Source organism: Python bivittatus, unplaced genomic scaffold (assembly GCF_059951505.1).
Source record: "Python bivittatus isolate LINGU-HERP-01145 unplaced genomic scaffold, Pbiv_v1 ctg000980_np1212, whole genome shotgun sequence".
Taxonomy (NCBI): Eukaryota; Metazoa; Chordata; class Lepidosauria; order Squamata; family Pythonidae; genus Python; species Python bivittatus.
Genome location: NW_028277125.1, coordinates 5,924,251 through 5,933,543, shown reverse-complemented (window position 1 = coordinate 5,933,543; position 9,293 = coordinate 5,924,251).

Sequence of the window (9,293 nt, the reverse complement as noted above, 5' to 3'; positions counted from 1 at the left end):
AGATCCCTCATGATGACAGAATCTTTTCAGTGGGACCTACAGCAACCTTTAACCAACTCTTAGATCTAATAGGATGGGCAGATGTAGATAATTGGAGTATGACATTGTTGCAGAAATCGAGACACCCAGGGAATTGCATCCAGATGCTGACTGGCAGCCAGTGCAAAAATGTTCTCAGTTAAAGTAGCCCATCACCACCTGTGGCATTCCACTGGATTCTTCCCCCTCCTCAAAACAACTGAAGTGGAGTCATGAATTTGCACTCTTTGGGTATAGCCACCCAGCCCATAAACAGTTGTACAATTTAGCCCATATTTTGCCATTTTATGAGTGAGCTCATCATGAAGACTTGATCACATGCTTTGCTGATGTTAAAGAACACAATGTCTACAGCATTCTCTGATATATCTTAGAAAATTATTTTAGAAAATTGATATGGCTACCCCTCTTACATACGAACTCTGGGTGGCTGGCTACAATGAACAAAAAACAAAACCTGTATAAATCAAGTAAGAAACAGGATTAAACTAAATCATCATAATGCAATAAGCAAGGCACTTTCTAAAAGACACAGTCACACAAACCACACCTATTTTGGGCTCAGATAGCATTCTGGCCCAGTGCCTGGAGAAAAGCCAGTTCTTCACAGCTTTCTTGAAGGCCATCAGGGTCAAGGTCCTCCAGATCTCCCTTCTTCCGCTTTTTATGTACTTATTTAGCTAATAATCAAAAAAGGAAATAAGGTTAGTCTGATGTGACTAGTTTGTGGCCAAGCTATGCTGGCTTTTGTCAATTAATGCATTACCATTCAAGTGCTCACAAGCATATTTTTTAATGATCTACTTGAGGAACTTGTCTGGTATAGACACCAAGCTGACAGTATCAAGTGGACTGTAGTTTCCCTGGTCCCCCTTCTTTCCCTTTATGAACATAGAAACAAAGTTTATTATTCTTCTTTCCATCTGATTTTCCATAACTCCACTGGCAATTGCTGACAACATCTGTCCAATTGCCATCTTGTGCTTCTCATGCCATGTTGAACTACTGTAAATATATTATACGAAGTTGCATGAAGGGATTAGAAGTGGAGATCTGACTGACCCTTCCCAACCTGTAAGGGAGTGAAGCATGTATGTATCTAAAAAAATATCTTGATTATTTTTTATATCGATGATATTGTTTGGCCCTTAGCAAAACTGAATTTCATCCTTTTTTTTTTGTGACCAGTAAATCAGTCTCCATTCTCCTACATGCTGACAATGTTGTGATCTTGCCTGGTTGTGATGCAGCCTTCATGGATTATCATCCTCCTTCTATTCTGAAATGTTAGAAATCCACCATACAAAAACCAAGGTGGTTGTATTCACTAGGTGGCAACTATTTCCAGTCATCTTCTTGGAAGTTGCACTCTTCACACCTTTCTTTGTGAGCTGAAACAGCTCCTAATACAATCGTCAGATATTCAACCTGTACGAGTAGCAATTGCATGCCTGCAGCAATTAATCATTTCAAAGCCAAAGTGCTAGGTGTTTTGCTGTATGGTGGAGATGTGGCAATTACAGGATTATCCATACATTAGCAGCTGTACAATCTAAATTTTTAAGGTCCTTACTCCACGTTCCCCACTCTGTTGCTAATGTACTTCTTCAGTGAGAACCTGGCTGTATCTCAGTTGAGGTTTGATTACAACTCTGCTGGTTAAAGTATTGGCTTCAGCAAATGAGGGGAGGTAAATTTCCAACTAGTTCTGACAGATACCAGTCTTCTTGGCAGAAACCAATAAGGGATGACCTGGCTTACTGAGGCCTAAACACCCACCCCTTGCAATTTGTATTCATGCTGGCTTGGATGAAGTCTGGAGAAGCTCAAGCAGAGAAATCTTGAACTTGAATTAGAAAGAGACAGAACCAACACTTCCTAGCTTTTCTCCAATGAGTTCACACACTCCCCTCTTACAATTCCCTAATATCTGTATCATTTAGTAGCTCCATGTATCTCACAGGAGGGCTTTCACTTGGGAAATCTGGATGCTCTCCCCTCAGCACTACTGTTGAATAGATATAATGATTTCTATTTGCTACAGATGGAGAAAGAAGGTATCCAATTCTTACTTTCTTACTACTGTATATTTTGCAAAAGTGGCTAGTTCAAGGAATCAGTACATCCCTTGGTATATTTAGTTTTTTAGATGTCAAGAAAACATTTGAGCTTCTTCGTATTATACTTACTTTTGGAACTCTTCAAAATTCAATGTTGAAGGATGGAAGAGTGTTTGCCTTTGGGATGCTGGGAATTTTTGTTATAATTTTGTGGTTTTTTAATGGCATGTAATATTAGCTAACATAAAAGTGTTTTAAATAATTAAAAAAATAAATAACAATCTATTCAGACCCTTTATTGCTTCAGTAATGAGATTCAGCTCAAGAAGAAACAGCAATACTCTTAAAATACTTTCTAAAATAGGAGTTCATGAAGATTTGTTGATTTCTTCTGTTCCTAGAATCCTAGAGTTATAAAGTACCTTAGTCCAACTACAGAGTCTAACCCCCTCTCAGGGCAGGATCCACTAAAGCATTTCATATAGATGACCATTAGCCTTTGTTTGGAGATTTTTTCTATTTCCATTTGATAAGAGGTACCAGTTGATCTAGGTTCATATGTGCCACAGAAATACTGTATGATTAGTACCAAGTGGAGGAACCTTGTACATATTATAAGAAAAATGTTCAAAAATTGGTCCCATTCAAGCGAGGAACTAATCTGAAATGGAATAGTTTGGATGCATTCTGAGTCAACTGATATACAGTGCATTTATTTATATTATATTATATTATATTATATTATATTATATTATATTATATTATATATGATTATATAATTGATGCACTATCCCCACTGCTGTTCTGCATAGGCTTAAAGCCCCTCAGCCAGATAATCACAAGGTCTGGATATGGGTACAAGTTCAAGAGTGGAATCACCATCAGCCACCTCCTCTACATGGATGACATCAAGCTGTATGCTAAGAGTGAACGAGACATCGACTCACTAATCCACCTGACATGGATCTACAGCAAGGACATTGGGATGTCATTCGGACTGGAGAAGTGTGGCAGGATGATAGTAAATAGAGGGAAGGTACTTAAGACCGATGGAGTGGAACTACCAGTGGGCCACATAGCAGACATAGAGACCAGCTATAAATACCTTGGTGTCCCACAGTCACACGGGAACCATGAGGAGGAGGCAAGGAAGACAGCAACATCCAAGTACCACCAAAAGATAAGACAGGTCCTGAAGAGCCAGCTCAATGGGAAGAACAAGATCCATGCCATTAACATGTAGTCCTGCCAGTCCTCAGATACCCTGCCGGTATAGTGAGCTGGCCAAAGGAAGATATGGAGGCTGCCGATGTGAAGACCCGGAAGCTCCTCATAATGTACGGAGGTTTCCATCCCCAAGTCCAACTCCCAGAGACTATACACCAGCTGCAAAGAGGATGGGCAAGGTCTGATGAGTGTCAAAGCCACTGTCCTGGATGAAACCCAGAGTATCCAGGAGTACATCAGTAAGATGGCACCCAAAGATGAGCTGTTGAGAGAATGCCTCAGGCAGCAGCAGACATGGGAGGAAGTTCAAGTGGAGGAAGTACCATGGCAAGACAAGCCCCTGCATGGGATGTACCATCAACATAGCTGAGGTGGCTGACATTGGGAAATCCTATCAGTGGCTGGAAATGGCCAGACTAAAAGACAGCACTGAGGCACTGATCATAGCAGCACAAGAACAGGCATTAAGCACCAGATCCATAGAAGCAGGGGTCTACCACACTAGACAGGACTCAAGGTGCAGATTGTGCAAAGAGGCCTCAGAGACAGTCCAACACATAGTGGCAGAGTGTAAGATGCAGGCAGGAACAGCATACACTGAACGGCACAACCACGTAGCCGGCATTGTGTACAGGAACATCTGCACAGTGTATGGGCTAGACCCCCCCAAGTCCAGATGGGAAATTCCACAGAAGGTCGTGGAGAATACAGGGCTAAGATCCTGTGGGACTTCCAGTTGCAGATGGACAGGCAGGTACTGGCCAATCAACCAGACATTGTGGTAGTAAACAAGGACCAGAAGACAGCAGTGGTGATAGATGTAGCAGTGCCAAGCGACAGCAACATCAGGAAGAAAGAGTAGAGAAGCTGGAGAAGTACCAGAGCCTGAAGGAGGAAATGGAGAGGATGTGGAAAGTAAAGGCCAAAGTGGTCCCACTGGTGGTAGGAGCACTCGAGGCCATGACTCCTAAGCTGGGAGAGTGGCTCCAACAGATCCCAGGAACAACTTCAGAGCTCTCTGTCAAGAAGAGTGCAGTGCTAGGAAAGGCTAAGATGCTGTGCAGAACCCTCAAACTCCCAGGCCTCTGGTAGAGGACCCGAGATTGAGGAAGACACGTACCACCCATAGGGGTTAGAGGGGAATTAATTATTTCAAGGTTTATTTTGTTAACCCAGATCTGAATTCAATATTTCTTGATCCCAAACTATGGAAAACAGCTGAAAAATTCAACCCAAGTCATTTTGGACAAGGATGGACAATTTGTTGCCAGAGAAGAATTTCAGCTACTTGCTACTGGAAAATACAAAAGTGGTCTATTATCATATTGACTGAGCTGTTTTATGTAGGAGGTTTGTTTTAATTAGGAAAGTTGTATTTTATTTTCAAGGATAAAAGGCACAATTAGTCCATGTAGCAGAATTTGGAGATGAATTGTGAGTCCCTAAATTATCTGTTTCTTACATAGAATTTGAAGTCTTTCAGCATTCTATAACTTGGTTACTGAAAGAACAACAATGTTTTGTGCTGTAGAAATAGGATCATAACAAAATTCATTGTTGTTGTTGTTCAGTCGTTAAGTCATGTCCGACTCTTCGTGACCCCATGAACCATATTATGGTCCATGGGGTTTTATTGGTTTGCCAAGAAAACAAAATTCATGAGTCATGCTAAATCATTGTTCACTTAATAAATCATACTGTACTTGGCAAAATTTCACAACATACTAAACTGTAGAAGCATGATTTAGAAACCACTCGTCATATGGGTTAATACAATACACAGTAAGCTGGAATTAAACTAACATTAGTGCCTAGTGCTGTATGAATTAGGCTGCAGCAATGCCATCTTAATGATCAAACTATATAATAAATTAATGCAAGAGTTGCTTTTCAATCGGCTGTGTGTACAATACTTTTAACCAGGCCTATTAAGACCGAATGGCTACATTTGAATGAAGTGTGAAGCTTGGTTAGTGTAAACGTGGGTTACTGATTTTAGTATGTCAGGTGAATTCAGGCAGTTGGTTTAGTTCATAGTTGAGTGTATTGCATGAAGCTACATAATAGGTCAATTCAAGAATAAAGTTAATCATGTTGGGAGAATGAAAATGGTCTTCATATACGTAGAGAAAATTCCTTATGACTCTTGTGTCTCAGCCAGTTCTCAGAGTAGTGCCAGTTGAAATGATAAAAGAGGAGGCATGGAAGGTTTTCAGATGGTCATGAGGGCATTTTGGGAGACTGTATCCTCAGATGGTTATCACTAGCTGTTGTCTCATGATTCTTTTGCTATGATATTTGTAATTATGCCTCCCATTTCCTCACAGGGTCAGATGTGTCTTTAGGGGATAAGTTAGCAAGTATTGAGCTCTTTATCTTCTTTACAAATCTTCCAGTTACCAGAAGGAGAGACCCCCCCCCCCAAAGAATCTAGAGTTGGGTTGACAACATACCCTCATTCTTATAAAATATGTCCTGTTCTTCACCACAAGACATCATAAATTATAAATCTCATTAGCACACTCTGGTTTTACAATAAATTTATGCCAGTGTGAAATTCAATCTTGGCTTGCTCAATTCAGTCTTGAGTAGAAAAGCGCAGAACTTGCATCAAATCTTTGATAGATTGGATTGCTCAGCCTGTAATGATCACCTGACAAATTCCTCCTTGTTTGACATTATTATTCTAATGTGCAATACTGGTTCCTTGCAATAGTTAAGTTTTTGATTATGTGCCATCAAGTTGTTTTTGAATCCTAGTGACCACATAGATAGATTTTTTTCCATGGCAATCAATCCCTAACCTGTTCTTTCAGTTCTCCCAGTGATGCACTCATCACCATTGTAATACGTAACCTGACATTCTCTCCTTTTGTGCCTTTGGGAAAAATGTTCAGTGAGTTGATGAAATAAATTGTAGGTAACCTGTTTTTGCAGCAGGTGCATTCTGCATTCTGCATTCTGCATTTGAGATATGGTGCATTCTCTTTTATAAGTTGATTGGTAGGTTATATTGAGATTTATGTGCTATGAGAAATCTATTATTCAGAAAATGTCTATACCACGGACACCCTCAACGGCTATGGGCACCTTACAAAAATACAATAAAAACAATAATAAAAACTTTTTTTTTTAACACAATACATAATTAAGCTTTGGAATTCACTTACTGCCCCCCAAAAGGGACATAAGAGTTTACTTTCCTGGCCCCACCAGGAAACCTGAGAGGGGAAGTTCAGCTCAGTTCTCCCCCAGCCTGCTAAGAGAGACTGGTTGGCTCAGACTCCCCCCACAGGCATCCATCTTTAATCACACCCAGAAGCAAAGTGGTAACCAATGCAGCTCATGGAGCAGAGGTGTAATGTGCGCAGATCTAGGTGTGCACATAACTGCCCACACCACTGCATTTTGCACCACCTGAAGCTTCTGAGTGCTCTTCAAGGGCTTATTGTTGATCTTGGGGTAGCAATGCCTCTTGAATGGAGAAGGGTCCAGTGCTGAATGCATTAATGACATGACAGATAACCGTATTATTAGGCTTAGTTATGTTTGCCAAATTCAGTGTTTTTAAAGGATTTGCTCTTAGACTGAGGTTTTGGAGAACACTTCCCTGACAATAAGGCCCTTCAATTTAGTAAGGTTTAATTTTGAGTAGACATCCAAAAATTATGTGAGTAGACCTACAGCCAATATAATTGCTTGAATTTGCTGAACTAGAATCGTTATGTGTTTCTGGTTTTTTTTTCTAAACTAGGCCTTCTTAATTATAAGAAACACATAAAAAAGGTTCTGATGACTTTGTTAATATTCATCTGGAGCTCCCACATCCTAGTTGAGTGCAAACCCTCCATGCAAATAATGAAATTGGAGACTATAATGCTTCTTGTGTGTGAAGAAACAAAGGTGTGAAACTAATTTAGAAGGACTCAGAAATAAAATAACTGGAATCCATTCAATGTTACATGGAAATATTTGATTGAAAACAGGTGTAAACATTGGATGGAGAGGGAAATTCTAGGGGATAGTTTACACACATCCACCCAATTGCAATTGGGGAGGATTTAAGGAATTCTACTACATTTTAGCTCCAGCTGAGAATTATTAGCAGCACCCAAATCCGACAGTGATGGTGACTCTGACGCAGACAATATCAGAATCATCGTCACTGTGATAGGAATATATCAATCTGGCAGAGAGGGTCTGCTGTGAGTACCATCTGCCAGGGACTTATACTTGGCAGGCCCCAGGAGGTGGGCCTTCTCTGCCACGTCACCCACCTTTTGGAATATTTCACTTTTAACAATTATTTGTCCCCTTTGCTTTTTATTTTAGTTCTGACATTTTTAAATAGAGATAATAGACAGGAGGAGGATATAAATGGCCTGCAAATCAAAAGAGAGATTTATAAATTGAGAGCTTTTGTGGATGATTTAGTTTTGATTTTACAGGAACCTCAAAATGGAATTCAAACAATGGCAAAAAAACACTTCTGAATTTATATGGCAAGGTAAAAAAGCAAGAATAAAATATAGACTTTTACAGGAATCTAAAGAAAGAGGTGGGCTATGTCTTCCAGATTTAAAGTTATATTTTGATCCTTGTTGTCTTGTCTGGATGAAAGAGTGGGTGACTCTAAACAACAAGAGGTTATTGGAATTAGAAGGACGTGATTTAAGATTTGGATGGCATGGATATTTATGTTGTGTCAAAGCAAAAGTTAATATTGATTTCAGGAATCATTTTATTAGACGTGCCATACTGAGAATTTGGAATAGATAGAAAGTAAGATTAACTCCTAAAATGCCTTTGTGGTTGTCACCTCAAGAAGCTTCTTACAGAAGAGAAATGACATTTAAACAAGCATGGTTGACATATGCAAATGTATTATTGTTTTCTGAAGGAGAACCTAAATTGAAGAAGACGGAAGAATTAGAATTGGAAGGTTTTACCTGTCCATAGTTTCCTTACACACAACTGCTTGAAAGATTTATAATGGATAAGAAAAATTCCAAAATTACATGTGAGAAAACTGACTTTGAATATGCTTTATGTACTAATAATGAACATGTTATTGCTAAAATGTACAAACCTTTGTTGAAGATGAATATGGAAGATGAATATGTTAAGGACTGTATCTTTAAGTGGGCAAAATTTTTTGGATATAATATAATGTTGGAACAATGAGAAAACCTGTGGAATAAAGGCTTGAGGTTGACTCTTAACTCTAACTTAAAAGAAAACATTAATAAAATTATGTACCATTGGTATTTGACACCAGATAAATGAGTTAATATGTCTAAAGGAATTTCAAATGTATGTTGGAAATGTAACTAGCATGAAGGTATTTTTTATCATCTCTGGTGGATCTGTGAGAAAGATAAGAAATATTGGAATATGATCTGTATTCTGATTCAAACAATTTCAAAAATGGATATAAATTGAAACCAGAGACTTTCCTTTTAGGTATGATGGATAAACTGATGAATAGAAAACATGGGAATTTACTTCTTTATATGGTAACAGCAGCGAGACTTCTATATGCACAAGGATGGAAAGACTTACAAATACCCACAACAGAGAATGGATATTGAAATTAATGGAATTGGCGGAGATAGTGAAATTGACTATTTTGATCAAAGAAAGGACATGGTCCAGCTTTGTTTTCACTTGGAAACCACTCTTGGACTTTTTACTTGAGAGTCAAAAAAATGAAATATTGATATTGAGGGTTGACGATTGATTTATTTTATAACTAGAGATAGTTTGTATTAATCTGTTTTATATTATTTGTTGATATAGATGTGTATTGTAGTCTTTTAAATATTAGAGTCAGAGGTGAATGTATTCTATATTTACACCTGTACCAAAGAAAGTAGGAGGTTACTTTATTCTTTTTTCTTCTGTATATATTTTTTCTTTTGCTATTTTGTTTTTTCTTCTTGTTTTTATCTTATACTGAAATTTAGT